This window comes from Elephas maximus, chromosome 6 (assembly GCF_024166365.1).
Source record: "Elephas maximus indicus isolate mEleMax1 chromosome 6, mEleMax1 primary haplotype, whole genome shotgun sequence".
NCBI classification, from domain to species: domain Eukaryota; kingdom Metazoa; phylum Chordata; class Mammalia; order Proboscidea; family Elephantidae; genus Elephas; species Elephas maximus.
The window spans coordinates 144,409,491-144,433,664 of NC_064824.1; the positions used below are offsets into that span (position 1 = coordinate 144,409,491).

General features: G+C 40.4%; 1 protein-coding gene across 1 annotated transcript in view; it reads right to left on the reverse strand.

The window, feature by feature from the left end:
- The window catches only part of LOC126078305 (contactin-associated protein-like 4), a 205,728-nt gene that overhangs the window by 147,599 nt on the left and 33,955 nt on the right, over positions 1–24,174 (reverse strand). The window contains exon 2 of the mRNA XM_049888754.1: positions 15,853–15,963. The gene's annotated coding sequence lies outside the window, so the exon portion shown is untranslated. The remainder of the gene's footprint in view (positions 1–15,852; positions 15,964–24,174) is intronic.

Here is a 24,174-nt window from a genome sequence, read left to right on the forward strand (position 1 = left end):
GCAGTCCCAATTGCTCCTTTTCTAGTACAAGAAAATAAAGGTATCTTTCTGACCTCTCACCTCAGCCTCTTGTTTATTGGCTGTAACAAGTCAGGTCAAGCAAAACCTAGGGTTTTTGCCTGGAAACATTATCAGACTACTAAATAATCCAGATGAGAAACTAAAGGAATAGAATCAGGGCAAAAGTGGTAGAAATGGGAACAATGCAGGCAAGAGGTGTTGCAAACCATGAACACACAGGACATTTCATCCAATTCAAGAGAAAGGAGAGAGGAAAGGGAGAGGGGCCTGGGTGCATCCAAGCTCAGGAGATGCGAGTGATGGCAACCCAATAGGCTTAGGTGATGTGGGTGACAGAGGACCAATGGGTACAGGTAACATGGGTGGTGGAGGACCAACGGGCTCAAGTGATGCAGTGGTGGAGGATGAGAGGGGCTCAAGTGATGAAGGTGATGAATCACCAATGGATTCAGGTGACACAGGTGGTGGAGGACCATGGGTGGGCTCAGGTGATGCAGTGGTGGGGATGGGATGGGCTCACGTGAGGAGGGTGATGGGTGACCAATGGATTCAGGTGACATGGGTGGTGGAGGGCCAATGGGCCCAGGTGATGTGGGTGACAGAGGACCAATGGACACAGGTGACATGGGCGGTGAAGGACCTATGTATGGGCTCAGGTGATGCAGTGGTAGAGGATGGGATGGACTCAGGTGGTGCAAGTGACAGAGGACCAATGGGGAAAGTTCACTGGGAGGAGCTGTGAGAGGTGTTCATCTGAAGACAGATTGACTTTTTTGTACACAGTCTGAGCAGCAGGAAATACTCAGCCAGTGCAGGGAAAGTTAGAAGGGACTGGGCCGGCATGCTTTGTCTCATGTACACTTTCTCATGACTCAGAACGGTGGGCTCCGGCCAGGGGCTCATTTGGCTGGGTGGGCACCAGATTGCAGGGGGTGTACGCTGGGAAGGGGATGAGGTCTGGGACAGCACTCTGGGAATTACCACATTACATGTCATCCTTTCAGTTCTGACAGGTACGGAGACATCTGACATTATTTTTTAGTTTTATATGTAGTTAATGCTTGTCAGTTATAAAAAACAGATACAGTGTTTAAAGGCAGCAATAATAGACTGTGGACTGGCTCTGTTCATAAATTACAATATCCCTTTTCAATTTCCCCCTTTGGAAGGAGGTCTGTCTCAGGAGCCAGGAAGCAGCTCTTCTGCATGTCACTTTTCTGTACTGTGGGGACGTGAGCTCAACGAGAAGGCTCTAGGGCCTGCGGGTCACTCTGCACTCACATCTGGTACAGGGCTTCTCCCTCTGTGGGCGTGGACACGTTGGATGGCGGGGGCTTCACTGGGCTCCTGCCCTCCATCTGGTGGTCTTTGCTGCAGATTCAGACGTGGCCAGCCTCACTGCTTCTCCCACCAGTGTTCCCAACCAGTCCCTTCGCGTGGGGTCTCCACACCCAGAGACACTGTGGTGCCAACACAAGCATATCTCCAAAACCTGAAGTGCTGACGTCTCAGAGACCCCGTGAGCCTGTATGGTCACCTGGATGGGCAGGAGCATGAGGGATGTTGGGAAAAGGGCAGTGAACGGGAGGCCAGTACCTCACTTGTACCAGACAATAGGTGTGGCCACAAGGTTAGGAACATACCTGCCTTTGTGCCACACCTTCAGTTTTCTGTGCCAGTGCCCCAGGACCAGAGGAATTCCATGTCCAGCTTCTTTGTAAAGGCAAGCCAGTCACAGCCATATTACTGTCCTCCTCATTCTCAGGTGATATCGAATGTGGAGACCCAACGTTAGCCTCAGTTACATTGAACTCACATGTGAAAGTTTGTTTCACGTTTCCCCAGCTAGATGGAAGGTTCTAAAGAAAACAGCACATCGTATGAGTGTGCGTGTGGTGTGTTTGCATGTGTGTGTGTGGTATGTGTGTGTATGGTGTGTTTACATGCACATGTGGGTGTGGTGTGTCTGTATGTGTGTGTGTGGTATGTGTGTGTATGGTGCGTTTACATGCACGTGTGGGTGTGGTGTGTGGGTGTGGTGTGTCTGCATGTGTGCATACGTGTGGTATGTGTATGTGCGTGTGCATGTGTGCGCACATGTGTCTGAGTGTATGTGGTTTGAATTCTACTCCAGAGACTGAGAAATGTGTTTAGGCTCACAGAAGCTACTTTTTTGATGATTGGTGTTCACTTCTGAGTCAGTCAATATTTCAGAGACCTAGCTTTACTTTTCTAAAATCTTTTCTCAGCTTTATTGATCAGAGATTTTTTGGACCAAAGCATTGTTTCTAGTTTTTACTCAAACACTTTTATCAAATTGTCACCCCATTTTTTTTTTTTTTTTTTTTTTTGCTAGCTTCCATGTATCTTTAAAACAATCACACGTCTGGTCTGTGGAGAACAAAGTCAGTGGGGAGACTGAACAGAGAGGGTGTGTGGGTGGAGGGGGGAGGTGGAAGGAGCCGTGAGAGGGCTTCCTTTGTCAATCCTGTGCCCATGGGAAAGGCGCCTGCACAACTTCAGATAATGAGAGTCATAAATAGGCATCAGAGAAGCAGGCATGACAGAAGACTGCACAGAAGAAAGAAAGTGAGGGAGAAGGAGGCGGGAGAGAAACACACAGAGACAAACTGTGTGTGTGTGAGAGAGAGAGGGAAACTGTGTGTGTGAAAGAGAGAGAGAGAGTGCAAGTAAACTCCTGGGTTATTTATGACTCTGGTTTCCTCACACCTGCACTCCTGACCCCTGCCTGGTGTCCCCTAATACATTTTTTCATAAGTGAGTTTTAAGCGGTAATTTGATCCTGCCGTTGACATACTTTTAGGTGGAGGCTAAGACATAACTCTGTGTACACTGGCTTGGCCCACAGCATACCCATGGAAATGAAGGCTAACCATCACCTTGACCTTATCCCTGGCTGGCACCTAGCACAGATGACCTCGCTGATTCTCAAGAGTTATTATTTACAGGTGAAAATACTGATGCTCAGAGATGGCAGTTAACTGCCTAAACATACAAGAGCTGGAGCCCAGGCTTGAGTCCAGAGCTCCTCCCTTAGCCAAATACCATCACGTGGGAGGGGTTTGAGTCAGCTATTGCTATTATATCATCATATCGATAGATAGATAAGCTCTGTGTGACTCCAAGACATCATCAGCCTCTTTTCTAGGCTTTACATTGAGTTAAAATCTTCCTCCTGCCTTTTCTCATCAAATTCTGATTGATATGCAGAAATAATTTTACCTGGAACAGAACCATCTTTAAGAAGGTGAAAAAACTTAAAATTAAATACATGAAAAATGTATTAAAATTCAGGTTAGGACAACAGTAAACTGCAGAAAAATTAAAAAAAAAATTTTTTTTTTAAGTAAATGGAGAGTTACAACACATTCATGGATTGGATAAAGATGTCAAAGCTAATTGATCTACAAAGTCAACACAAACCCAATCAAAATTCCCAGCAGGAATTTTTTTTGGGGGGGGGTGGATGGAAATTGGTAAGCTTTTTTTAAAAAAGTCATAGGGAAATTCAAAGAACCTAGAATAGCCAAAACCAATTTGAAGAAGACGAATGAAATTGGGAGACAAACACTACCTGATTTCCAGATGTTTTATAAAACTCCAGTAATTAAGGCAGTGAGATATTGGCATAAGGAGAGACCTATAGATCATTGGAAATAAACTGAGAGTAGAGAAAAAGATTTACAGATATTTAGGCAATTGGTTTTAGAGTAAGTTAGCAATTTGATTCAATTAGGAAAGGAAAGTCTTTTCAACAAAACATCCTAGATGTACAGAATGGCCACATGGAAAGACAACATATACAAAAATTAATTAATGATGATGGATGGTAGACAAATGTAGAAGATAAAGCTACAAATCTTTCAGAAAATAAAAATAAAAGTATATCCCTGCCCTTAAGATAGGCAAACATTGACAAGGCACAAACTTCACTAACCATAAAAGTAATAAAATGATTAATTGGACTTAATCAAACTTAAAAAATGTCTACTCATTAAAAAAAAAATCATTAGATCAATAGCAACATGCATACCTAGTGCCCAGGTATTTATTTCTAATATAATTCTCCAATAAAAGGAACCAGGGTTCCTTGATGAAATGGCTGAATTTAGGACTGGAGCAAGACATACACAAGATGAGCCTAGAGCACCTTGCAGCACCAGAAAATAGTGATGTGAAAAATAAATAAATAAAATAATGCGAATATATATCAAAGAGACACAGGAGCCAACTGAAGAAGTCCTCAAATGGCAAAGATGGAGCCATCTGAGCAACAAAATAGACAAGGTAGTATTGGACTATAACACAAAGTAGAAAATAAATATTCATGTGTCCATATTGATATAAATAAGTCATCAGTTAAGTGGAAGAGAATATACAAGGCTCCCAGGCAGAAGCATTCTGAATAATGTATGCAGATGCTCCCCCTCCTGGAGGCAAGCATCCTTCCCCACTCCTTAGTTGTGGGCTGTGTCTCCTGACTTCCTCCACAGAGCACAGTATGGAAAGGGACTGGAGAAAGATAACTTTATAGCGGAGACACCTGACAAACACTACCTTACCCAAATTTAAAAGAGTACATTGCATGTTGTTGAGCCGATTCCAATTTTCGGTTAGCTACCAAGGCCTTGCCTTGTACAGGCTGGCTTCCCCAGTATCGTGTACTGTCTTACCCTTCGCCAAAGTTTCCACTTATCTGTTGTCTATTAAGTGTTTTTCCATCCCCACCCCTCCCCTCCCTTGTAACCACCAAAGATTGTTTCTTTTTGTATGTAAACCTTTTCATGAGTTTTTAAGTAGTGGTCTCATACAGTTTGTCCTTTTATGACTGACTTATTTCACTCAGCATAATGCCCTCCAGATTCCTCCATGTTATGAGATGCTTCATAGATCATCATTGTTCTTTATCGTTGCGTAATACTCCATTGTGTGTATGTACAACAGTTTGTTTATCCATTCATATGTTGATGGGCATCTAGGTTGTTTCCATCTTTTTGCTATTGTGAACAATGCTGCAATAAACATGGGTGTGCATGGCTATTCATGTGATGACTCTTATTTCTCTAGGATATATTCCTAGGAGTGGGATTGCTGGATCATATGGTATTTCTATTTCTAACTTTCTAAAGAAGCACCATATTGTTCTCCAAAATAATTGTATCATTCTGCATTCCCACCAGCAGTCCATAAGAGTTCCAATCGCCCCGCAGCCTCTCCAACGTTTGTTATTTCCTGTTTCATTGATTTATGCCAGTAATGCTGGGGTGAGATGGTATCTTGTTGTGGTTTTGGTTTGCATTTCTCTAATGGCTAGAGATCCTGAGCATTTCCTCACGTGTCTATTGGCTGCTTGAATATCTTCTTTGGTGAATTGTCTGTTTATTTCCTTTGCCCATTTTTTAATTGGATTATTTGTCTTTTTGTTGTAGAGGTGTTGGACTTTCTTGTAGATTTTAGAGATTAGATCTTTGTCTGATTTGTAAGAGCCCAAAATTTTTCCCAGTCCATAGGTTGCCTTTTTATTCTTTTAGTGAAGTCTTTTGATGATCATACCTGTTTAATTTTTAGAAGATCCCATTTATCTAGCTTATCCTCTGGAGCTTGTGTGTTGTTTGTTGTGGTTTGTATCCTGTTAATGCCATGTGTTACGGCCTCCAGCGTTGATCCTGTTTTATCTTCTATGAACTTCAAGGTTTTTGGCTTTATATTTAGGTCTTTGATCCATTTTAAGTTAGTTTTTGTACATGGCATGAGGTGTGGGTCCTGTTTCATTTTTTTGCAGATGGACATCCAGTTTTGCCAGCATCATTTGTTAAAAAGATTGTCTTTTCCCCATTTGATGGACTTTGGGCCCTTGTCGAAGATCAGGCTATCATAGGTGAATGGATTTACATTTGGGTTCTCAATTCTGTTCCATTGGTCAATGTAGCTGTTGTACCAGTACCAGGCTGTTTTGACTACCGTAGCTGTATAGTAGGCTCTGAGGTCAGGTACTGTGAATCCTCCTACTTTATTCTTCTTCTTCCATAGTGCTTTACTTATCCGGGGCTTCTTCCCTTTCCATATAAAGTTAATGATAAGTTTTTCCATCTCTTTAAAGAATGTTGTTGGTATTTAGATTGGTATTGCATTGTATTATAAATTACTTCGGGTAGAACTGTCATTTTCACAATGTTGAGTCTACTGATCCATCAGCACGGTATGTTTTTCCATTTATGTAGATCTCTTTTGGTTTCTTGCAGTAGTGTTTTGTATACTTTTGTTAAAGATGTTAAGTAAACAATAATATTGGGGAAAAATAAGTGAAAATGTCAATCTTGGATCCATTGAAATTTTACAGTTCTAGAATTCTGTATTTTTCTCCAAAGAAAGAGTGTTTAAAATTATTCATAATAGTCAAAACATTCCCTCTGCAACTATAAAACGACAGACATACTTGTGACTGATCAGACCACAGTGATAATGATAAAAAAAAAAAAAAAAAAACTAGGATAATACACTTTCAACCTGTTAATGTCATATTTAGAAGCCTTGGAAATATTTTTCTTCAGGTCTCAAAAATGTGATATTTCTTCCATACTAAATGCATTTCACACAGGCAGAGAGACCACTTTCAATAAGAATTGAAATGTTAAGTATCAGGGAAGTGGTGATCTTAGCTGTTAGTATGGCATATCCCTGTACGTTGAGGGTTTCAGGATAAAAATGGCTCCATTGGCTGGAGGAAAAGGAAAAACTTTAAATGACTTGTATTTTTTACTCCTGGTGTTCAAAATTCTATCACATTTACAATAGCTTGATGGCTTTCTTGAAATAAACTCAACACTGGATTCAAAGAAAAAAAAATCGTTTCACATGCTGCTTTTTCCTGAAGTTACAAAGGAATAGTAGTATGAGAAAATTGAGCTGAGCCTGCCGCTAAAACATGTCCCAGGAATACATAGGGTGCTTGCTGTACAACTAACCCTGTGTCTCTAGAGTAAGTGGGATGATCCACTGAGGGGCTCATCTTTTTATCTCAATCCCCTCTGTAACTAAGCATTCACATGACTGTGGAAGGAGATTGCCCATACATTCGTTGGCTAAAGCTACTGCACAGAAAAAAAATTTCTTAATACATACAATATACCTAACTCAGCTATGACGCGCTATGACCATAGCCACTAAATAACTTAATCCAAATATCAATATATTTGTTTCAACAATTCTAGGATCAGTGATCTCTGGTAGTAATTTGGATTACTGCCTCGTGTCCTTTCATTTCAGCCTGAAGTGCTCTCTTGAATATTTCTTGTTTGGCTGTTTTGCTAGGGATAAATTCTCTCAGTTTTTGATTATCTGGAAATGCCTTAATTTAGCTTTCGTTGATAAGAAATTAAACCTTGTATTTTGAGATAACTGCAGATTCACATGCAGTTGAAAGGAATAATACAAAGAGATCCCCATTCCCTTTAGTCAGTTTCCCCTGGCGGTAACATCCTGCAAAGCGACAGTACAACATCACACTACACTTTCTGTTGACACTGATACAGTCAAGATACAAAGCATTCCCATCGTCACAAGGAAGGATTAAATTTCCCTTTTATTGCCACTTCTGCTTTCCTCCTTAACCCCTGGCAAAGTAACCACTAATGTATTGTCTTTTTATTTACATTTTTGACTTCAAGAATGTTCTGTCAATGGCACTACACAATATGTAAACTTTTGGGACTAGCTTTCTCACACAGCATAATTTCCTGTAGATTCATCCAGTCACTGTGTGTATCAATGTTTTATTTCTTTTTATTGCAGAGTATTCATTCCATGGTGTGAATGTACCATGATCCGTTTAAAAATTACTCACTGAAGGATGTCTGTGTCGTTTCCAGTTTGGGGCTATGACAAATAAAGCTATTACAAATAAAGTTGGTATGAACATTTATGTACGTGTTTTGGGGTGAGCACAAGTTTTCATTTCTCTGGGATAAATGACTGGCCTGTAATTGCTGGGTTGTTTAGCAGTTGGCTGGTTCGTTTAAAAGAAACTGCCTAACTGTTTTCCAGAGCGACTGTACCAGTCCACATTCCCAGTAGCAAGGAATGAGATCCAGTTGCTCCGTACCACACGACTATTTGTTACTTGCACAACTATTTGTTTCAGCCATTCCCGTAGGTATATAGTACTAGCTCATTGTGATTTTAATTTCCATTTCCCTAGGGGCTACAACCTTGAGTGTCTGTCTTTTCATTGTGTTTTTATTTGCATATAGTGTATACTCTTGGGTGAAATGCCTGATTAAGACTTTTGGCCATTTTCTAAATGGATCGTTTATTTTTTAATGCTGAGTTTAGATAATACTTTATATTCTAGTCTTTTGTCATATACGTGATTTGCAAATATTTTCTCCCAGTGGGTAGTTTGTTTTTCTTCCCCTTAATAAAGTCTTCCAGGGGTTTGGTTTCTTTTTTACATTTTGATGAAGTCACATTTATCATCTGTTTCGTTTGTTTCATGGATGATGATTTTCCTTTCAAGTCTTAAGAACACTTTGTCTCACCTAAATTCTAAAGTTTTCTCCTGCTTTTTAAAACAATTTTATAGTTTTATAGTTTACATTTAAATTTATGATCCTTTTTTTAGTGAGGTGTGAAAATTTGGTCAAAGTCTTTTTTTTTTTTTTTTTTGCCTGTGGCTGTCCAGTTCCTCCAGCATCACCTTTGAAGAGGTCATCTTTCCTGCACTGAGTTGTCAGTGCAGCTTTGTCAAAGTTCAGCTGAGGGTACTTGTCTGGACCTATTTCTGAGTTCTCTGTTCCGTCCTGTCAATCTGTTTGTCTATTCCTCCTCCAATATCGCACAGTCTTGATTACTGTCACTTTAAAATAAGTCTTAAAATCAGGTAGGCTGGTTACTTCCATTTTATTCTTCCATTTTGAAATCGTTGTGGTTATTTGCATTCCTCCACCATTTCACATACATTTTAGAATCAGCTTGTCCATAGCTAAAAAAATCTTGCTGAAATTTTAACAGGAATTTAGTTAAAATATGTATATGAATTTGGGGAAAATCGACATCTTTACTATATTGAACCTGTCAATCATAACATGGTATATGTTTTCCCATTTATTTAGATATTCTTTATTTTGTCAGACCCGTGTAGTTGTAAATATATAAGCTCTGTAGTGATTTTGTTAGATTTACACCTACGTATTTCATTTTTTGAGCAAATGCGTATGGCATTGTATTATTAATTTTAGTATATATAGAGCTACAACTGATTTTTCCATGCTTATAATGAGGAAACCCTGGTGGCGTAGTGGTTAAGTGCTACAGCTGCTAACTAAAGGGCCAGCAGTTCAAATCCTCCAGGCGCTCCTAGGAAACTCTATGGGGCAGTTCTACTCTGTCCTACAGGGTCGCTATGAGTCAGCATCGACTCCACGGCACTGGGTTTGGTTTTCGGTTTTTTTTTATCTTGTAATGAACTTGATGCAACTTGATGAACTCACTTATTCATTCTAGAAGGATTTTTTTAAAAGACTTTTTTGGGGTGGGGGGTTCTGTATAAAATAATATCAACTGCTTGTCTTAGGATTCTCTAGAGGAAGGCAAGAAGGAAGAAAGGGAGGGAGGTAGGGAAGGAGGTAGGAAAAAGGAAACTACAGACCATTATCCTTCATAAATACAAACGGAAAAAATGCTGAAAATATTATCACATGGAATTCAGCAATATATAAAAATAATTATAGACCGTGACCAAGTGGGATTTATTGCAGATATGCAAAGCAGATTCAACATCAGAAAATGAATCAATTAATTGATATTAACAGGCTAATCTGCTCCTTGGAGCCCTGGCGGTGCAGCGGTTAAGAGTTTGGCTGCTAACCAAAAGGTGGGTAGCTGGAATCCAGCAGCTGCTCCATGGAAACCTTATGGGGCAGTTCAACTCTGTCCTATAGGGTCACTATGAGTTAGGATTCACTCAATGGCAATGTTTTTTTTTTTAATCTGCTCTTCAACCTATTCATGACCTTCTTTATTTTAGCTATTTTCTTTTTTCAGTTCTAGAATTTACATTTAGTTCCATTTGAATTGCCATTAATTTCCAATATCTTGAAAATATTAATTGCATTTACTTAGACCATGTCTCATGGCTCTATTACTTGTATCTCTTTTTGTACTCTATTTTATCCCCTTGGTTTTCAGTCAAATCTTATTATTTGCCTGGCTATTTCCATTCGTGGGCTGGAAATTTTTATTTAAAAAGATGTAAAAATAATATTAGGCTCTGGCTGATTTCCTAATTTACTTTTGCTTCAAACAGTTGTGGCAGATTCATTCAATCAGGGATTGAGCTTTTTCACAACTCGGCTTCGATGATCAGGAATACCAGATTACTTCCGGTTCACTCTTCACTCTTGCTCCTAGGGCTTAGACATTTGGGGACTCAATCTAAGGCTTGCGGTTTTTCTCTGGACCCTACTCCTACGTGGTCTCTGAATTCCCATTTTGTAGCCACTGCCCTGTGAGTCTATAGGCGCTCTTCTCAGCTTCTCCTCCTGTCGGCTGTGACTCCAATTTCGGAGTAAACCATCAGTAAAGCAGTTCAGCCTCTCTGCTTCCCTCCTCTTGGTCTGAGTCCCCTTTGCCTTGGTCTGGGTTCCCATGCCTTGGTCTGGGTCCCTTCTGTCTTGGTTGCTCTCCAATATCTTCAAACATGTTTTAAGAGAATATTTTGTCTGGCTTTTCTCATAAATATTGGTGGAGGGTGTATCTAGTCAGTATTGGTGGAGGTGGAACTTTCTCTGCTATTGATTTGTGAAATAAACGAAAAATGTTACATTAAACCCAAATCACTGTCCTCTTGTGTGCTTAGAGTTCTAGCTTACTCAGGCTGCACTTTGTCCCGATAATACCATTGAGGGCAGGAGTCTCAAATTCAAATGTCTTCTTGGGCCTGCCAGGTAAAGTGAGTGTGTGAAGCAGGGGAGTGGGCTACGAGCCGGTGAGTGGGCGGGGACCGTGGTGAGCTGTAGAGCAGTCTCCCTCAAAGTATTCCATTTATCCCTGGCCAGATAATGCTCTTGGACCACTGGTTTGTGACACCTGAGCTCTCGTCTTAGTGTTCCTTCCAGACTTATCTCATTTTAAATCAATGTCTTGAGATTCAAAACTTACACTGCATGTCAACATCATATCCACGAGACATATTCTGGCCTCAGCAGGCTTCACTGCCCTGGAGAGAGGGTCACCATAGTGCTAGGGCTCAGCTGTGCACAGACCAGTCAAGTCTTGTTAGAGATCTGCGTTTGTGGTGCTGTGATAAAGCCAAACTGCATGGAAACACACACTTATCCCCATTCCTCTTTTCATGAACAGATCCTTTTTTAAAAATTCTCTTTTAAATTTAGTACAAATAGTTGAAATTGTTTTTCTGTTTCTATATGTGGCAGAGTACTAAATCAAATCTATCCGATGATTCTTGGCGGACTGTAAAGTAACCACAAGTAGTTTCCAGGACTTGTTTAAACATTTTATAGGATATAACATGAGGTGTTTCCTGTCTCTGCTGAGCTGAGGCCCCAAGACAGTATCTGCTAACTATGCCCACATTCAGAAGTCAAATGGGAGACCACTATAGCAAACCAACAAATTAACCAACTACTTGCCATTGAGACTACTTGGACTCATGGCGACCCCATGTATGTCAGAGTAGAACTGTGCGCCATAGGGTTTTGAATGGCTAATTTTTCAAAAGTAGACCACCAGACCTTTCTTTCAAAGTACCTCTGGGTGGACTCAAACTTCCAATCTTTTGATTAGCAGCCAATCACATTAATCAGTTGTACCACAAACGAATTGAGAGGTTCACATTTGATTGTGCCAACTCCTACTGCTGGCCAATAAAACAGGTTGTTGGGAGCCAAGAGTGGGCTGGAGACCTGTCCTGGGGCCACATTTGTCAACAAAGTTTGAGAGACCCATCCCACTTTCCTGTGTTCTGGGCAGAAAGATATTTTCTCTACATTCATGAATGTGGGAAACCCATCCTTCTACCAGAGGACCAAGCAGCCCATGGCTTGGGGCAGTGAGTGAGTGGACCCATGCAGGTACCCTTTTTTAGCCAAAAGAGGAATATTTTACTCTTTTCAGTAGATAAAAGAGAATTAGAGAAAGCCATGTGTTGGCTCTGGAAGGAGCTATACTCTAATCTTGTGAAAGAAGTGTTTCTTCACTGTTTTCTTCGTTGTCTATGCAAACAATGTGTGCACTGAAATGTCTCAATGATATAGGTTATGCTGCCATTTCAGCAACCTCCTCAGCGTGAGCATGTGCCGCTGTAGTTTCAGCCCTGAAATCATCTCACATGCTAATAGAGCCTGATTAACTATGTCCCTTATGGTAAAAGATCAGCACACAATTTAAGGAGACACATTAAAATTCAAACAATTCCTAAACTCTCCATGTAGGGAAATAGCGACTGAAGGAAAGAAACATTCAACCCCATTACGACATTGCTGGTATGTCACTGATGCATTGTTACAGTGTCGGGCAGTTTTGGGTTTTTCTTCCCAAGCTGTGAAATCTCTTGTGCACAAACTGTATTCCCTCTACCAGTGAAAGTGTTGTAAGCCTCTGTGTTCAAAGAGTAATACTTCCACAGCCCACTGAAGCGACATTCAGGGAGGAGAACTTGAGGTATCCAAGGTGCTCACCTCCAAAGAGCACTTGCCTCTTTCATTCTGCACCCCTGCCTTCCTTGCTCTCCCCCAGCTTGGCAGGTATTAGTTATTACCACAGAGCTGCCCAGACCTCAATCTAGAACATAGACGTGAACGTTGTGAGTTGTCTGATCAGGAAACTACTTGTTTTCTCCTGCTCCTCTTAGCTGTTAAGTTCCAGACTCTCAGCAGGAAGGCTAATGTTTCATGTGTTTCTGACTTTGGGTAATTTATTTATTGGTATACTTATGCATGTTCGGATCCCTTGTCTAGCCATCCTTCACTGCCTGATCCAAATCTAATGAGAAATGTTAAGACAATAGGAACACTCTGCAGCCTTCAATGACTCACTCTCAATTTGTAATTCCTTTGTGATTGCTGCAGGCTATTAATGGGGAGGAGAAAAAACACAAACCAACAAAAAACAATAAATTAGCAAGTAAAAGATAATTAAAAGGAGCCTTCTAAATTTAATTAACATGCAAATAAATTCATTAAGGTTGATATCTTGCTTCATTATGAGCTGTAGGAAAATAAAGAATTAAAGTGATTTCCACTGATGAAGAACCCTCATGCTTGTTGTGTATATTAGTGGGAAATATGATTTTACCATCTAGCAACAAATCTACATATTTGCTAGTCATCGAACTCATATAGACAAACTGAAGGTAAATTCAGTAATTTAAGCGTGTTACCTCTTCTCATTGCACAAACTGAACTCTTGGATAGTAACTGAAATGTACAAATTTCTATGCTGTTTTCAAAAGAAAGATGTTGTGTTTCTCCTAAAATGAGTAAAATGATTAGGGTTCAAATGAGAATGAGTACTGAATTTTCCTAAAATATTTCTTTTTTTTTTAACTGTATTTTATTGGCACAAAAAAATGCCCCTTTTCCTTACTTTGACAGTTTTGCCTAAATTGGGCTGAGACTTAGAATGAGGCTGTAATCTAACCTTACCTTTGTTTTTTCAGGGATAGTACTAATCCACTCAGAGACAGATATTAGAAATTCAGATGTAACAGAGCTCAAATAAATACTCTTTGAAGAAAAGAAAAAGGCCCCCAAATCAGGCATGCATGTAATAGCTCGTTTGGGTGCATTTCTAAACAAAGATTTCTATTGCAGCTGTAATCCTTGTGATTTCATGGGTAGAGACATAAAGCAGGGCCCTACCCTGACTGCCAGCGTTGAAGGTGAAGGAAGGAAGAGACTGAGGAGGAGGTGGGGTGATGCTGGGGACTAGGGGAGGTGCAGCTGAGGGGCAAGTGCCCTTGATATGGTATTCACGGGGTTGTCTGGCCTCACTGGGATGCCCTTGGTTTTAGGACCTCACCCTGTAAGTTGTGGCATCTTGGGAAGAAAGTCCAGATGGGTCCAGCTAGGAGGTGTGTTTTGAGGATGAGCAGCTCTGGAGGAGGGGCTTACAGAAACCAGGTGGAAACACCAGAGTGTGTACTGGCCTTTCAGGACTGTGGTCAGTCAAGGCTTCACGCTGGCTCCTCAAAGCCCATTCAGTGATGTGACTGATTTCACATACCTCAAAGCAATTAAATAGTAGGCAAACCTAACTGTGCAGCATTTACAAGCAGATAAATGTTCCCTACATCTGCACATACCCTACATCTTACCACCTTAAATAGTGAAATGAAATGCTTTACCTTTAAAAAATTAAATATAAAATGATGATAAGTGTTGAGTATTTCTACACATCTATATAATAACAAGCACTATGTGTAAGATATCTGCATCCATCTATCTGTCTGTCCATCTGTCTGCCAACCTGTCTGTCTATCATGAAAACCTAAAATGCCTTACACATCAGATGTAAGTTATATGTTTTTGGGTTGGCCAAAGTTCACAGTGATGAATGTGATCAAATAGTGAGAAGAATAAGAAGTTAAAAATAAAATTCAGAGAAGGTGATGAAAGGAAAAAAGGTATCGAAGCACATAATATACCACACTAAAAAAACCAAACCCACTGCCGTCAAGTCGATTCTGACTCATAGCATCCCTATAGGACAGAGTAGAACCACCCCATAGAGTTTCCAAGGAGCGCCTGGTGGATTTGAACTGCCGACCTCTTGGTTAGCAGCCATAGCTCTTAAGCACTACGCCACCAGAGTTTCCATACCATACTAAAAAAAAAAAAAAAAAAAAAAACCATACTAGGGTCTTCTTTATATGGCTGTTGTTTCTATAAGAGTTTTCTGTGTAAATTGCCCCAGTTCTCTTTCCCTGGAATTTATGCACCAACTTTTTGCTTAAGTATTGCATGACAGGCTTCATAGGCATGCCTTTTCTCATGTGCATAGTTTTGTGGTTCTTTCCTTTATCCATAGGAACTTAACGGTTGTCTGCATCAACTTTAAACAAAGTTGGAAAAAAGAAGACAGAAGACTCCGAACCAGAGAAATGACACTGAGAGAAAGGCACTACAGACATTGCTGGCTTTGAAGACAGAGGACCACAAGCCAAGGACTGCAGGGATTCTCTAGAAGCTGGAAAAGGCAAGAAAACATCTTCTCGTCTAGAACCTCCAAAAAGGAATGCAACACTGCCAGTACCTTGATTTTTTTCCCCAGTGAGATCCATATCAAACTCTGACCTCCAGAACTATAACATAATAAATTCAATTCACTAAATAGGTGGTAATTTGTTACAGCAGCAATAGGAAACCAATACACCTTCCAGCTTCTTTGTTCAGCTTGAAAAAGAAGAATAATTAAACAATCAGGGCTAACGTATCCATAAAATTTTTTCCAAGACATATATAAGAACTCAGCAAATGCAAAGGTGTTTAAATATCTGCACGTTGAGATGGTCATACGAGATACTTAAAAGTGTGCATGATCAGCTCCGTGTCCTCCATGCACAAAGAGAAGCCAGCATTGTCAGTCATGGCTAATAATGGGTAGATAATATTTACATAGCACACATTTCAAACAGAAGCATTCCAGGAAATCTGTTTAAATATATATTTGAAATTTTAATTTCTATGCAGTGGATCACTCAGTCACTTATAATATTTTGTCAGGAGACATGCAAGAATTGTTGAAAATTAGTGAGCTCCACCATGGGTCATTGAGAGATAAAAAGCAACTCACCATCTCGGCGGTTGAGCCTTGCAAACCCAGGGCTATGGCTGCTGGACAGCTCCGAGGAACTGCTGAAGGATGAAGGAGGCAGGGCTGACAGCAGAGGCTCCTCACAGCTATCTGTCAGGGGAAAATGCCACATTTGGGTTAATGTCCTCATTACAGCCCTCTACAACCAGCAACCTAAAACATTACAAATCCCAGAGCAAACATCAGCCTTAATGGGGATGGTTGGAAGCATAAGAATACAAAGAGAAGGCCTGCTGTTACTGCTTCTGTTGAACACACTGTTGAATTGAAGTCCCAGACAGCATAAGAAAAGAAAGGGAGTAACTACCTAAGGAATGGAAGGGTGATGAAAAACTGTCATCATTCATAACTGAAAGAAATGAAAAAACAATCTACAAATTATTAACAAGAGTTAAAAAAAAGGCTATATATACCAATATTAATCAAATTTCTGTATTCTCAAAGGGTTAAAAACATAATTAAAAAACAAAATAAAACAAAGTATTTACAATGACAACAAAATATGAAGTACCTGAGACTATTGCTTAAAAGTGGACCTGATTGAATCAGTTAAGGCCTTACCAGAGTGAAGGCTCCCTGAGATGAAGAAGAAATTCTGCCTTTGGAGCAGCTTCAGGCTGTGCCTTCCTGAGAGTTCCTGTCCATCCTTCCTGAGGACCTAACTTGCAGATTTCAGAATTGTCTGTCAATCTTCCACAACTGTGTAAGCCAATTCCTTGCTATAAATCTCTTCATATTTATCTCCTACTCCTGCTTCCTTGGATGAACCCCGACTCAAAGAAGTAAGGAGACTCGGCATTGGGGGAGATGCCCATTCTCCACATTTTGCTGTTAGGTGCTGTGGAGTGGGTTCTGACTCATAGTGACCCTATGGACAACAAAATGAAACACTGATGGTCCTGTTCAATCCTCATGATCGTAGTTATGCTTGAGCCCACTGCTATAGCCACTGGGTCAATCCATCTACTTAAGGGTCTTCCTCTTTTTCCCTGGCCTTCTACTAAGCACAATATCCTTCTCCAGGGACTTATACCTCCTGATAACATGTCCAAAGTATGTGAGATGAAGTATTGCCATCCTTGCTTCTAAGGAGCATTCTGGCTTCACTTCTTCCAAGACAGATTTGTTAGTTCTTTTGGCAATCCACGGTACATTCAATGGTCTTCACCAACACCATAACTCAAAGGTTTCAATTTTCTTCAGCCTTCCTCAGTCATTGCCAGCTTTCACGTGCATATGAGGTGATTGAAAACACCATGGCTTCTTTGGTCAGGGGCGTCTTAGTCCTTAAAGCGACATCTTTTCTTTTTAACACTTTAAGAGGTCTTTTGCAGCAGATTTGCCCAATGCAATGCATCCTTTGATTTCTTGACTGCTGCTTTGATGGAATGGGGCATCAGGATTGGAGGAAGAATGCCAGAATGCTCCTCAGAAGCAAAGGTGGTGAGATTGTGTCTTACATACTTTGGACATGTTGTCAGGAGGGATCGGTCCCTGGAGAAAGACATCATGCTTGGTAAAGTACAAGGTCAGAGGAAAAGAGGAAGACCCTGAATGAGATGGATTGACTCAGTGGCTGCAACATTGGGCTCAAGTATAACAATGATTGTAAGGATGACACAGGACCAGGAAGTGTTTTGTTCTGTTGTGCACGGGGTTGCTATGAACGGAATCCACTTGACTATACATCACTTAACAACAACAGCTTCCGTGGGTGTTGATTGTAGATCCAAGTGATATGAAATCCTTGACAACTTTAATCTTTTCGTCATTTATCATGATGTTGCTTATTGGTCCAGTTGTGAGGATTATTTGAATGTGTACCCTCTGCAGAGAACAAGAAATTCTTCACAAATGTATGTTGTTGTTGTTAGGGGTGGTCAAGATTATTCTGACTCATAGTGACCTTATGTACAACAGAACGAAACACTGCCCAGTCTTGTGCCATCCCACAATCCTTGTTATGCTTGAGCCCACTGTTGCAGCCACTGTGTCAATCCATCTCATTGAGGGTCTTCTTCTTTTTCCCTGACCCTCTACTTTACCAAGCATGATGTCCTCCAGGGACTGGTCCCTACTGATAACATGTCCAAAGTATGTGAGATGAAGTTTCTCCATCCTTGCTTCCAGTGAGCATTCTAGCTATATATACATCTTTGAAGACAGATTGTTCATTCTTTTGGCAGTCCACGTTATAGTCAATATTCTCCACCAACACCACAATTCAAAAGCATCAATTTTTCTTCAATCTTCCTTATTCATCAACCAGTTTTCACATGCATATGAGGTAACTGAAAACACCATGGCTTGGGTCAGGCACACCTTAATCTTCAAGGTGACACCTTTGCTTTTCAACACTTAAAAGAGGTCTTTTGCAGTAGATTTGCCCAATGCAATTCATCTTTTGATTTCTTGGCTGCTGCTTCCACCGGTGTTGATTGTGGATCCAAGTGAAATGAAATCCTTGACAACTTCAATCTTTTCCCCATTTATCATGATCTTGCTTATTGGTTCACTTGTGAGGGTTTTTGTTTTCTTTATGTTGAGGTGTAAGCCATACTGAAGGCTGTGGTCTTTGATCTTCATTAGTAAGTCCTTCAAGTCCTCTTCACTTACAGAAAGCAAGCTTGTGTCATCTGTATAAAGCAGGTTGTTAATGAGTCTTCCTCCAATCCTGATGCTCCCTTCTCCTCAATATAGTCCAGATTCTCAGATTGAACAGGCATGGTCAAAGGATACATACAACCCTGATGCACAACATATCTGACTAAACCACGCAGTATTCCCTTGTTCTATTTGAACTACTGCCTCTTGATCTATGTACAGGTTCCTCATGAGCACAATTAAGTGTTCTGAAATTCCCATTCTTCACATTTCTGTCCGTAATTTGTTATGAGCCACACAGTCAAATGCCTTTGCATAGTCGATATAACACAGGTAAACATCTTTCTGGTATTGCCTGCTTTCAGCCAGGATCCATCTGAAATCAGCAATGATATCCCCTGTTCCATGTCTTCTTCTGAATCTGGCTTGAATTTCTGACAGTTCTCTGTTGATGTATAGCTGCAGCTGCTTTTGAATGATCTACAACAAAATTTTACTTGCATGTGATATTAATGATATTGTTCGATAATTTCCACATTCGGTGGGATCACCTTTTTTAGGAATAGGGATAAATATGCATCTGTTCATAGCAGTGGGTTGGTTTTGGGTATGCATCTCTTCCAGTTGGTTGGCCAAGTAGCTATCTTGCAAATTGCTTGGCATAGATGAGTGAGCACTTCAGTGCTGCATCCACTTGTTGAAACATCTCAGTTGGCATTCCATCAATTCCTGGAGGCTTGTTTTTTGCCAATGCCTTCAGAGCAGCTTGGACTTCTTCCTTCAGTACCATCAGTTCCTGATAATATGCTACCTCCGGAAATGGTTGAAAATTGACCAATTTTTTTCGGTATAGTGACTCTGTGTAATCCCTCTATCTTCCTTTGATGCTTCCCGCGTCCTTCAGTATTTTGCCTGTGGAATCCTTCAGTATTACAACTTGAGTCTTGAGTTTTCTTCTTCAGTTCTTTCAGCTTGAGAAATCTTGTGTTCTTCCCTTTTCATTTCTATCTCCAGGTCTTTGCACATACCGTTATAACACTTTAGTTTGTATTCTCAAGCTGCCCTTTGAAATCTTCTGTTTGGCTCTTTTACTTCATTTCTTCCTTTTGGTTTAGCTACTCGACAGTCAAGAGCAAGTTTCAGATCTCTTCTGATACCCATTTTGGTCTGTTTTTTTCTGTCTTTTTAATGATCTCTTTCTTTATGTATGATGTCCCTGATGTCATTCCACAAATGGTCTGATGTTTAGTCATTTAGTGTTCAACAGATCAAATTTATTTTTGAGATGGTCTCTAAATTCAGGTGGGATATACTCATGGACTTGTTCCAATTTTCTTCAGTGTCAGCTTGAACTTGTACATGAGCAATTGATGGTCTGTTTGGCAGTCGCCCCCTGGCCTTGTTCTGACTGATGATATTGGGCTGTTCCATTATCTCTTTCCACAGATATAGTCAATTTGATTCCTGTGTATTCCATCTTGTGAGGTCCACATGTCTAGTCACCATTTTTGTTGGTGAAAAAGGTATTTGCGATCAAGAAGTCCTTGGGCTTACAAATTTCAATCGTTTGTTCTCTGGCATCATTTCCATCACCAAGGCCATATTTTAGAAGTACTGATCCTTCTTCTTTGTTTCCAACTTTTGCATTTCAATCACCAGTAAGTATCAACTCATCTTGATTGCATGTTTGATCAATTTCAGACTGTAAAAAAAAAGAAGTTGGTAAAAATCTTCAATTTCTTCATTTTTGGCCTTAGTGTTTGGTTTGTAAATTTGAATAATTTTCATATTAACTGATTTTCCTTGTAGGTAAGTGGATATTATCTTATCACTGACAGTGTTGTACTTCAAGATAGATCTTGAAACATTCTTTTTGACAATAAATGGAACACCATTCCTTTTCAAGTTGTCTTTCCCGGCATAGTAGGCCATATGATTGTCCGACCGATTCAAAATGGCTAATACCAGTCCATTTCAGCTCACTGATGCTTAAGATATTGATGGTTATGCTTTCCATTTCAATTTAGATGATTTCTAATTTTCCTAGATTCATACTTTGAACATTCCTTTTTCCGGCTATTACGGGATGTTTGCAGCTTTTCTTTGAGTCATGCCACATCAGCAGATGAAGGTCCCAAAAGCTTGACTCCATCTATATCATTAAGGTTGACTCTGCTTTGAGGAGGCAGCTCTTCCTCAGTCGAATTTTGAATGCCTTCCAACTTGAGGAACTCATCTTCCGGTAGTACATCAGACAGTGTTCTGCTGCTATTCATAAGGTTTTCACTGGGTATTTCTTTTCAGATGCTGAGGCTTCTTTCTAGTCTATCTTAATCTAGAAGCTCTGATGAAACCTGTCTGCCATGGGTTACCTTGCTGGTGTTTGAATACTGGCAACATATCTTCCAGCATTACAGCAAGGGGCAAGCCCTCATAGTACAACGAACTGACAGACATGTCGGGGAACAAATGCACAGAAACAAGTAAATACACCAACAAAGTAAAACTGGCACAGGATGAGACCAGGATGCTCATGGTTACTCCAAGACTGGAGACAATCTTCCTGTCTTATATTTTGTCTATCCGGGTTTATTTTAAGGAAGATCTAAACCATTAGGGAGAAAGTTCTGAAAATTTGCCTAAATAGAAAATGAGATGAATAAAGTGTCCTCTGTGGTACCTTATCTATTTCCTACACCTTTAGATTGGCTGTCATTTGTAAAGAGTTTCTGTTGTGGGTTAGTTACAAAATTATTGTACAAAACATTCTCCCATGACCCAGAACAATCAGCAGTACTTTAGCATTCTTTGTACAGTAGCTTCAATTCAAAATCATTATGTTAAATATTAATGCATGCTATCATTTTATTTTAGTTGAGTTGCAAGGCGATTTTCAAATGAACTCACAAAATCATCCAATGTTTAAGTGTTGTACACACATTGCTTACCATGAAAGGAGATATGCCATATTGAGATATCTCTTTGTTAGCTGTAAATAGTAAATATGAATGATAATGTCAAAAATCATTATTTTCATTATAATTGCTACACAAATGGTCAAATAGAAAATTCTTACAAAAGAATACAGAAGGAGGTATGAATGGATGAACTAAAGGAAGTATGGATTTAAAAGTGGACTGCTGGTCCCCACACTTGTGGCTGATGCTTAGGTAGCTGTACTGTGTGGTTCAGACCGTGGCTGACAAGCTATGAACCCTGCATACTCAGGGAGAACCCCACAAACACACTCTCCTCACACACTCAGCAGTTGAAAGTGTCACCATTGCATTCATCAAGCAGAGATAACAAGATAAGAAATTCGGAGATAACACACACAGCTGTTTCGGCTGGAGGAAACCTTGCTGAGGCCAGCTTCAGCCTCATTTCCACATCCTTCTCCTTTAAGTGACCTTCTCTCCTGCCCTCTCAGTCCATTCTCAACGTGGCAGCCTGAAGCTGGTCAAGCTGCCCTTTGACCATGGGGCTGGGGTCACTGGTGCCTGGGTTGTGGCTGCCGTACTGCAACTGTCGTGTCAATAGTACCATCTCCCCAGTTGCCACACTTGGTGACCCTGGCACCTCCTTTACAATTGTCACCAGATTCTGGCTACTCAGTGGGACCTGCTTCATCCCCTACATAGCCCTGTTCCATTCATGCTGGTCCTTCTTCTCAGCATACACCCAGTGATTTACTCAGTCCCCTGTTTGTGTTCTCAACACTCCAAACAGAACAGAACCTCCAAGAGGGCCAAGGGAGGGGCTTGGGATATTCTGTACACCTCCATCTCCCCTGTGCCTAGAACACAGCCAGCTCATAATAACCAGGTAAAAACAATGTCTGAAACATAAAATATTTTCTTATTAATACACAGATTTATTATAAATCATGCCTTCTGTACAGAAAGGCCCACTCCCTGTTTGTCAGTGTGTCATACTGCAATGGCCTGACTGTTGCTGTGATGCTGGAAGCTAAGCCTTTGGTATTTCAAATACTGTCAGGGTATTCCATGGTGGAGGGGTTTCAGTGGAGCTTCCAGACTAAGGCAGACTAGGAAGAAAGGCCTAGTGATCTACTTCTAAAAACTAGCCAATGAAAACCCTGTGGATCACAACAGAACATTGCCCGACTGGCTTGCTTTGGACATGTCATCAGGAGGAATGAATGATTGGAAGAAGACATTGTGTTTGGTGAAATTTAGGGGGACATCAAGGGTGAGGGAGACCCTCAGTGAAATGGAGTGGCACAATAGCTGCAAGGATGGACACAAACATGCCAGTGATCAAGAAACTGATACAGGTCTGAGCAAAGTTTTGTTCTGTTGTACACGGGATTGCCATGAAGTTGGAGTCGATTCGATGGCAGCTCTGTCTATCTTTCCATCCCTCCCTCCCTCCCTCCCACCACATGTTTGTCAGTTTGTCTACTGTGGTAGATTTCATGTTGCTATAATGCTAGAAGCTTTGCCACTGGAATTTCAAATACCAGCAGGGTCACCCATGGAGGACAGGTTTCAGCTGAGCTTCCAGTCAAAGACAGCCTAGAAAGAAGGACCCAGAAGTCTACTTCTGAAAAAATTAGCCAGTGAAAACCTTATGAACAGCAGTGGAACACTGTTTGATGTAGTGCCGGAAAATGAGGCCCTCAGGTTGGAAAGTACTCAAAATATGACTGGGGAAGAGCTGCCTCCTCTAAGTAGAGTTGCCCTTAATGATGTGGATGAATCAAGCGTTTGGGACCTTCATTTACTGATGTGGCACAACTCAAAATGAGAAGAAACAGCTGCAAACATCCATTAGTAATTGGAAGGTGGAATGTACAAAGTATGAATCTAGGACAATTAGAAACCTTCAAAAATGAAATGGAACACATAGACATCAATATCCTAGGCATTAGTGAGCTGAAATGGACTGGTAGTAGCTATTTTGAATCACACAATCATATGTTCAGCTATGCTGGGAACGACAAATTGAAGAGGAACAACATTGCATTTGTCGTCAAAAAGAACATTTCAAGGTCTATCCTGAAGTACAATGCTGTCAGTGACAGGATAATATCCATACAACTACAAGGAAGACCAGTTAATAACGACTATTATTCAAATTTATCCACCAACCATTAAGGCCAATGATGAAGAAACTGAAGACTTTTACCAGCTTCTGAAATTGATCAAATATGCAATCAAAATGCATTGATAATTACTGGTGATTGGAAGGCAAACATTGAAAACAAAGAAGGACTGGTAGTTGGAAAATGTGGCCTTGGTGATAGAAATAATTCCAGAGATTGAATGATAGAATTTTATAAGACCAAGGACTTCTTCATTGCAAATATCTTTTTTCACCAACATAAACAGCAACTATACACATGGACCTTGCCAGATGGAATACACAGGAATCAAATTGTCTACATCTGTGGAAAGAGACGATGGAAAAGTCCAATAACATCAGTCAGAACAAAGCCAGGGGCTGACTGTGGAACAGACCATGAATTGCTCATGTGCAAGTTCAAGCTGAAGTTGCAGAAAATTAGAACAAGTCCATGAGGGCCAAAGCACAACCTTGAGTATATCCCACCTGAATTTAGAGACCATCTCAAGAACAGATTTGATGCATCGAACACTAATGACCTAAGACCAGACATATTGTGGAATGACATCATACATGAAGAAAGCAAAAGGTCATTAAAAAGACAGAAAA